This window comes from Barbus barbus (genome assembly GCF_936440315.1).
Source record: "Barbus barbus genome assembly, chromosome: 43".
In the NCBI taxonomy this organism is placed as follows: domain Eukaryota; kingdom Metazoa; phylum Chordata; class Actinopteri; order Cypriniformes; family Cyprinidae; genus Barbus; species Barbus barbus.
The window spans coordinates 14,062,203-14,070,625 of record NC_136721.1 but is presented as its reverse complement, the minus strand read 5'-3'; the positions used below and the strand labels follow the sequence as shown (position 1 = coordinate 14,070,625).

The 8,423-nt window shown below is 38.4% G+C and overlaps 1 long non-coding RNA gene across 1 annotated transcript; it reads left to right on the top strand.

Moving 5' to 3' along the window:
* Positions 1-4,615: 4,615 nt before the first annotated feature.
* LOC306862561 lies at positions 4,616-6,942 on the top strand. Its single transcript, XR_013783584.1, has 5 exons — positions 4,616-4,741; positions 5,489-5,760; positions 5,888-5,956; positions 6,443-6,529; positions 6,706-6,942. It is a non-coding gene; the product is annotated as an uncharacterized lncRNA (long non-coding RNA).
* The last annotated feature ends 1,481 nt before the right edge of the window (positions 6,943-8,423 follow it).

Genomic DNA, 8,423 nt, shown 5'->3' with positions numbered 1-8,423 from the left:
TTCGGAACGCCTCATTTCAGCACGCCCATACAAAGTGGCCGATGCAGAGCATGTGGGAAAGGCAACTGTGTGTAGAGCCGTTTGTACAGTATGCCTGGCACTGAAGCGGTTTCTACACTTTTGTACTGTTCCCTGGCCATAAACCTGTGCGCCTTATTAAAGAAGAATTCCACAGAGTGGCAGGTTTGTCCTGTCTATGAGAATCTATAAGTGACATTAGTTACATACCATTACTTGCTCTAAGCATACCACACACACACACACAGTGACTTAATTGTTTAATAAAATAACTTTATATTTCAGGGTTCCCAAATGTGATTGGGTGCATTGATGGCACCCACATTCCTATTAAAGCTCCTTCAGTCAATGAAGGAGACTATGTTAATAGGAAGTCTGTCCATAGCATCAATGTGCAGGTATCAACTGTTTTTTCACTCCTCAATCTTTCGGTGTTAAAAGCAGTAAACTCATCACTTGGCCCCACTAAGTAATATGTGATGCGACCCACATCATCACTAATGTTGAGGCCAAGTGGCCAGGGTCTGTACATGATGCCAGAATTTTTAGGGAGTCATCCTTGTGCCCCAAATTCCAACAGGGTACGTTTAGCTCTACACAGTGTTTTTATTACATTTTTATTTGTACACTTCAATCATTATAGGACACTTCAGTGGTTACTTGCTGGGGGACAGAGGGTACCCTTGTTTGCCTTTTATGATGACACCCTATCCTCAACCTGAGCCTGGACCACAGACACGGTTCAACCTGACCCACAGTAGGACACGGGCCAAGGTCGAAATGACCATAGGCATCCTGAAGGCAAGGTTTCAGTGTCTGCGTGGGCTGAGGGTCAGTCCAGAGAGGGCATGTGACATCACAGTTGCTTGTGTTGTCCTTCACAACATTGACACCATAAGAGGAGAAAGCCACCCCCCTGCACTTTATGAAGATAGCCTAGAGCGGGGGTGGGGGACGTTGATCCTGGAGGGCCACTCTCCTGCAGAGTTTAGCTCCAACCCTGAAAAAAAAAAAACTTACCTAACTGCATCTTGAAGACCTTGATTAGCTGGTTCAGGTGTGTTTAATTAGGGTTGGAGCTAAACTCTGCAGGGACACCGGCCCCGTTCCCCACCCCTGGCCTAGAGGAACCCCAAATGAATGTAGCAGACCAAATAGATGGCAGAGTGCTAAGAGACATTATTTGCCAAAATCACTTTATTTGAATGGTTTGCAATAAAGTATTGTTTATTTCTTGATTTCCTGAAATAAAAGGAAAAAATAGATTTTTAGTCATTGCTTTATATACCATTTAACACCAACTAACAGATCAGCCTTCACATACAATTCCCACCTTTAGGCTATGCTCCAGCATTTCTATTTCAAGTTGGGCCTTCTTAATGGACAGCCTTTTTTCCTCTATTTGAAGCTGTATAAGGTCCATCTCCATGTCACTTTTTATTTGCCTTTGAAGATATACCTTATACAGCTCCTTTGCAGACAACTAGGAAGGCAGAATAAAAAAAATTGGTTAAAATCTGTGAGACAAACATATTTAAATAAAGATCTGCAGGCAAATTCTTACACTGCGAAGCTTTGTGGAGGTAGATGGGCCCTCATCTGCATATGTGTCCCCAGACACATTCTGTAAAAGGACAAACACATGTTGTTTCATCCTGTGTAAAATGAGGGGAATGCATCATACCTCTATGGGTGTTCCATCATTTTCTATTTCTGTCACAGCAGACGTTGTCTCTTCATCTACATCCTACAGTGAAAATATGAAAGTATACTCCGTCTGTTTAACAGAAACTAAAAGATCCAAATGTACCTAATGGTACCAGACAATAATTACTTACAACTGTGACAAACTATAAGTGAATGGTTTCAGGAGGGTCCAATAATACTATATATCCATCAGCAACTGCAAGACAATCAAAACAATAAGATTAGCACTAATATATATATATATATATATATATATATATATATATATATATATATATATATATATATATATACACACACACACACACATACATACACACACGTCCATAAATATTGGGACATCGACACAATTCTAACATTTTTGGCTCTGTACACCACCACAATGGATTTCAAATGAAACGGACAAGATGTGCTTTAAGTGCAGACTGTCAGCTTTAATTTGAGGGTATTTACATCCAAATCAGGTGAACGGTGTAGGAATTACAACAGTTTGCATATGTGCCTCCCACTTGTTAAGGGACCAAAAGTAATGGGACAATTGGCTTCTCAGCTGTTCCATGGCCAGGTGTGTGTTATTCCCTCATTATCCCAGTTACAATGAGCAGATAAAAGGTCCAGAGTTCATTTCAAGTGTGCTATTTGCATTTGGAATCTGTTGCTGTCAACTGTCAAGATGAGATCCAAAGAGCTGTCCCTATCAGTGAAGCAAGCCATCATTAGGCTAAAAAAACAGAGAGATAGCAAAAACATTAGGCGTGGCCAAAACAACTGTTTGGAACATTCTTAAAAAGAAGAAACGCACCAGTGAGCTCAGCAACACCAAAAGACCCGGAAGACCACGGAAAACAACTGTGGTAGATGACTGAAGAATTATTTCCCTGGTGAAGAAAACACCCTTCACAACAGTTGGCCAGATCAAGAACACTCTCCAGGAGGTAGGTGTATGTGTGTCAAAGTCAACAATCAAGAGAAGACTTCACCAGAGTGAATACAGAGGGTTCACCACAAGATGTAAACCATTGGTGAGCCTCAAAAACAGGAAGGCCAGATTAGAGTTTACCAAACGACATCTAAAAAAGCCTTCACAGTTCTGGAACAACATCCTATGGACAGATGAGACCAAGATCAACTTGTACCAGAGTGATGGGAAGAGAAGAGTATGGAGAAGGAAAGGAACTGCTCATGATCCTAAGCATACCACCTCATCAGTGAAGCATGGTGGTGGTAGTGTCATGGCGTGGGCATGTATGGCTGCCAGTGGAACTGGTTCTCTTGTATTTATTGATGATGTGACTGCTGACAAAAGCAGCAGGATGAATTCTGAAGTGTTTCGAGCAATATTATCTGCTCATATTCAGCCACATGCTTCAGAACTCACTGGACAGCGCTTCACAGTGCAGATGGACAATGACCCAAAGCATACCGCAAAAGCAACCAAAGAGTTTTTGAAGGGAAAGAAGTGGACTGTTATGCAATGGCCAAGTCAATCATCTGACTTGAATCCGATTGAGCATGCATTTCACTTGCTGAAGACAAAACTGATGGGAAAATGCCCCAAGAGCAAGCAGGAACTGAAGACGGTTGCAGTAGAGGCCTGGCAGAGCATCACCAGGGATGAAACCCAGCGTCTGGTGATGTCTATGCGTTCCAGACTTCAGGCTGTAATTGACTGCAAAGGATTTGCAACCAAGTATTAAAAAGTGAAAGTTTGATTTATGATTATTCTGTCCCATTACTTTTGGTCCCTCAACAAGTGGGAGGCACATATGCAAACTGTTGTAATTCCTACACCGTTCACCTGATTTGGATGTAAATACCCTCAAATTAAAGCTGACAGTCTGCAGTTAAAGCACAGCTTGTCCGTTTCATTTGAAATCCATTGTGGTGGTGTATAGAGCCAAAAAACTTTGAATTGTGTCGATGTCCCAATATTTATGGACCTGACTGTAGTGTGTATGTGTGTGTGTATATATATATACTAAAAATAAGATTACAGTAGACAGCATAAGCAGTAAAAAAAAACAATAAGCATGCATAATGCACAAGAGAAACAATCATTAAGTGTATTCCAAATGCCTTTAAGTGTCAGCGTAGATGATTTTTTACTTGGGACTTAAAAATTACAATAAATCATAACTACTACTGTGGTATACCTACATTTCAGTACATCACTATTGTGGGGGGCACAGTCTGAAGAGGTTCCCTGTTTGATGCCATCAACCGCAGGCCGCCCTTTATTAAGGGACAGAGCCGACTCTTCCACTGGGGTGAGGGGAGGTGTTGGTGGGCCCCCATCAGTTAAGCGGGCCTCTGCCTTCTTTCTATTAGCTACACAGGACAGATAAATACTCTTAAAAAAAGAAGACCAAAAAATACACTGAATACATAGCTCCTGTAACAGGTTATTGAAATATTACCTTTTTGGAGAATATTTTTATGTTTCATTTTGACTTTTGACAGACTTCTTCTGGCTCCAGAAGGATTACACCTTATAAACCAAGCAGCCAGTATGTTACTAATCAATATACATTATTACTGTAATATTTAGAAATGAATGGCAGAAAAAGTAAATGCTGGTCTAGTTAAACAACATATTAAAAAAGATCAACGTGCAATTTTGCATTAGAATAAACGGGGAGAGGGTAGCATATTTAGAAGGAAATGTAAAATATGTATTATATATTAAATATATGATATAAAGAAACTCACGCATTTACTCGGTCAGTTATTCTTTGACAAGCCAATTCTGTTTCCGTCGACGCTGCAGCTGTGTTGCTTTTCTTTAAGATAATGGGCTTGTACTCTTCATAAGCTAACATCAAAACCTCCAATTCAGCCTCTGTGAAGTATGCTGCTCTCTTTTTTCCTCCTAGCGTTTCCATGGTGAATTACGAATTCTGCGATCCACTGAAAACGCCTTTAGATATTCGACGAGCGCGCACATTAATGCTAGGTGTTCTATAGGAGGGTGATTGAACTAACTCTTCTCAGGTGTTTTGGAACCGACGTGATCAAGGTAAGCAGGTTTTGGGTTAATCAACCAAAAGTTCAGGGTATGGTTAACGGTAAATTAATCGTGCTTTCTGGAATACACCCCTGTTGTCCTTCCTATTTTCCTAGGGTATGATTTGAGCTGCTTTTTGGTTTAATATTTGGTCCAAACATACCTTTGACTCTTCTTAATTTGCCATATATTTCATAAACGTATGGTTATGTTACTTTTTAACAAAATTATATATTAAAATAATTGTTTATAGATCCTATAATCAAGCCAATAACACAAAGCTGTGGTAATTTCAAATGAATAAAGTATCAGAAATATCAAACTTACACTTTTGATTAGTTCCTGTATGTTTTAATTTTCTTTTCAAAGACAATGCTTAGGCAGACAAATGGTTTAGTAAATAATACGGCATCCAGTCGAATTTGCATATTTAAGTCCTTGAGTTTTTCAATACACAACAACGAGTTGTCAATACAATTACGCAAATCTATAGCATGACGTTGTTCAATATATATATATATATATATATATATATATCAACTAACTTTTAATATGTGATTCTTGTTTACAATCGGATAACGTACGTGACTCGCACAAGCCTGCTCAAAAATAGAAAGGTAGATTTCCTGAAAGAAGAAAAACGATAAATTATGAAGCAATATATGATAACATTTATTTAGTAAGCCCAGATTTTAGTGGTAATTTAGTTGTAAATTTAAAATACGTGTTTTAATTCTTGTTTTCGCTCTGCGTTTTCAGGTACAAACTACGGTGGCCGAGAGAGCTCAACGCACTGCAACTTCAGTAAACGCAAACAAATCAAGAAAACATCTTCAACGAAGTGTGATCAACGTTTGCATAAGCAGCAGATATGTTAGGGAAGTAGCACGTAACATTTTAATTATACTTAGCTAAAATTAACGAAATGACTCGGAAAAAAAGATTCGTTCATTTTGCTGAACGAGACTCGAAGGTCCGAATCGGCAAAACGACCCGAGCTTCCCATCGCTAATCTTCATCAGTCTCAGGAGGTGGTGTAAATGCTCACAACACAACCAAATACATTTGATTTGCAGTGCGTTTCCTTTTTTTTTGGTTGTGTTGTGAGCATTTGCAGCGCGTGTGTTGTCAAATTGAGGTTGTTTTGTTTATTTGCAGGGGCGTTGAGATCTCTCGGACAAAGAAAACGACGCAAATTTGGCACGTGAAAAACAACACATATAAATGGTAAGTCAATTTTAATTATTGTATACGTTAGTATTTACTCTACAATTATTTTGGATTCAATTATTGTCGATATTTGCTGGTTTGGCTCGAAAGAGTACTGATTACTGATGCTAACACATTAACAGTTCTTAGATTAAATATGGTACATTAAATCAAGATGATAAATGCAATCACTGTGAATACTTACAACATTTTTTCGATCAGAAAAAGCCGTCTCTGGTATATAACTTCTTTAAATTGGAGTTGAATGTAAATTCTATTGTGAGCCGCTCTAGCGCGAGACTGCCAGTGCAATGCTGCCATCCAGCGGCGGACCTGCGTACTGCAGGCTTTTTACACTAGATACAGTAGGGAAGTACATTAAATATTACAGTAAATTATGAATTAATAACTAATAATTAATAAAAATGAGGAACGCTTCACGAATTTGCGTGTCATCCTTGCGCAGGGGCCATGCTAATCTTCTCTGTATCGTTCCAATTTTAGTATATGTGCTGCCGAAGCAAGCACGAACAGAGAGTCCAGAGGAGAGCTAGATATACCACTGACTCCCAGCTATGTTTCGCATAGGTGGTAAGTGGATAAATCACTTATTCTGCTCACTTGCATCAAGTATGACTGTAAATCATGCTGACCTAAACCTGTAAACCTTTACAACCAGGAGATTTTAAAACCAGTGGTTTTGTGTAGGTTTAATCAAACATTTTCTGAGCTGTAGATCATATGCAAATGAGCCCCATCTCTTCTAGCTGTGATTGAACTGCTTGGTATGACGCAGAGGAGCTCTTGGTCACGTCACGAACCCTCCCCCACAGACGGCACACAAACCTCCCCCTCGAGCAAAGAGTGGCCACCTTCCTCATAGAAGAGCATGAAAGACTGAAAGACCACGAAACTCTGCTTTCAGAACAACAGAGGCCGTGAAAACACTGTGAATGCCAAAACTCAAAAGGTTTAACTCCGAACACCCACCAGAAACATTCAATGTGAGGTCAAGATCAATATCTGCCTCTGGTCCAAAGTCATGTGCAATTTAACATCCTTATGTATAATGTAGTTGCAAAGTATTATTTGAAGTATAAAAAAAGCATTTAAAACAAATATTTAGCTTTAGCAGAGATGTTACAATATATATCTTATCTATATATTTTTCTAGAATATTTCCAATAATTATTTTTTTTTTAAACAATTTTTATCTGCAAAGCTGAATGTAGCCAGTTGTTTAGCCTATAGGTTTTATCAATAAAGCCATCAGCACGATGCCAGTGACGGTTAGTTCAAGGTGGAGAAAGTACAGGTTATGTAGAATATGACCAGACCAATAATGAGCAACAGGGCCCACCAATCCCTGTCCAAACTTATTTGAAAAGGTAAGGGCCCAGAGCAATATAAAGTCTGGGTGACCTGAGAGTGAATAAATCCCCTCCAAATAAAGCATTTAAGAGAGATTCTCTCCAATTATTAAAAATGTTTTTCAGGCACTGAAAAAAAAAAAATCTGTTTAGAATAAATGCTACTCTTGCACTTTCTATTCATGAAAGAATGGAGTAATGATTGCTGAAAATTCAGCTTTGCCATCACAGGATTAAATAACATTTTGAAAATATATATTTAAAAAGCAGTTATTTTAAAATGTAATGATCAAATGTAATAACATTTCACAATATTCCGTTTTTATTCCATTTTTACTGTATTTTTGATCAAATAATTGCAGCCTTAGTATATACAAAGACAATAGAATAAAGAGACTTTGGTATATATTAATATTAAATGAGTTATCAAAAGACACTCACTTGTCGCCATCTGGTGGCGCCGCGCAATTATGTTTTTTTCTCTGATTTAAAAATAATCACCGATTTACTCTTAGCAATAAAATAATTCACGTGCCGCTTACAAATGGGGGGTGTAGGAATGTAAGCAAGATATTAATTTCTCAGTGTAAACCGCTTTAGAGATTATGGCAGTTTTTGAGAGTGCTTCAACTCGCTGGACTGAAGTGAAAATGTTCTTTGCTCTCTTTTTGTTCAATGAAAGTGTTATAGGCTAATTGGTAACTTACAATGTTTTTATTAAATTCACATTAAATACAGAGTCGGTTGTATTAAAAGTATTTTATGGTATGACACCCATATCTGGTACTTAAGTAAAAAGACTGCCTTTTATGCGTAACTTAGTTAATAGGTTACAGTATTAGGCTAACCTTACTTTGCCTATCGGCGTTTATAGATCAACTAACATAATCTATAAAGGTGCAAAATGGATGGAGCCAAAATCATGCACATGTAATAATTCTCCAGGCCATGAAGGCTGCAAAAGCGCTATGTTGATCATGGTGTTTACCACTGTGACATACATGGTGCATTAATACAATAACCTTGCTGGTGATGTTGACTTTGGCTGTGGTAAATGAAGTCACTCCCATGTTCCCATGTTCTCTAGCTATATATGAACACATAAGAGAGTCCTG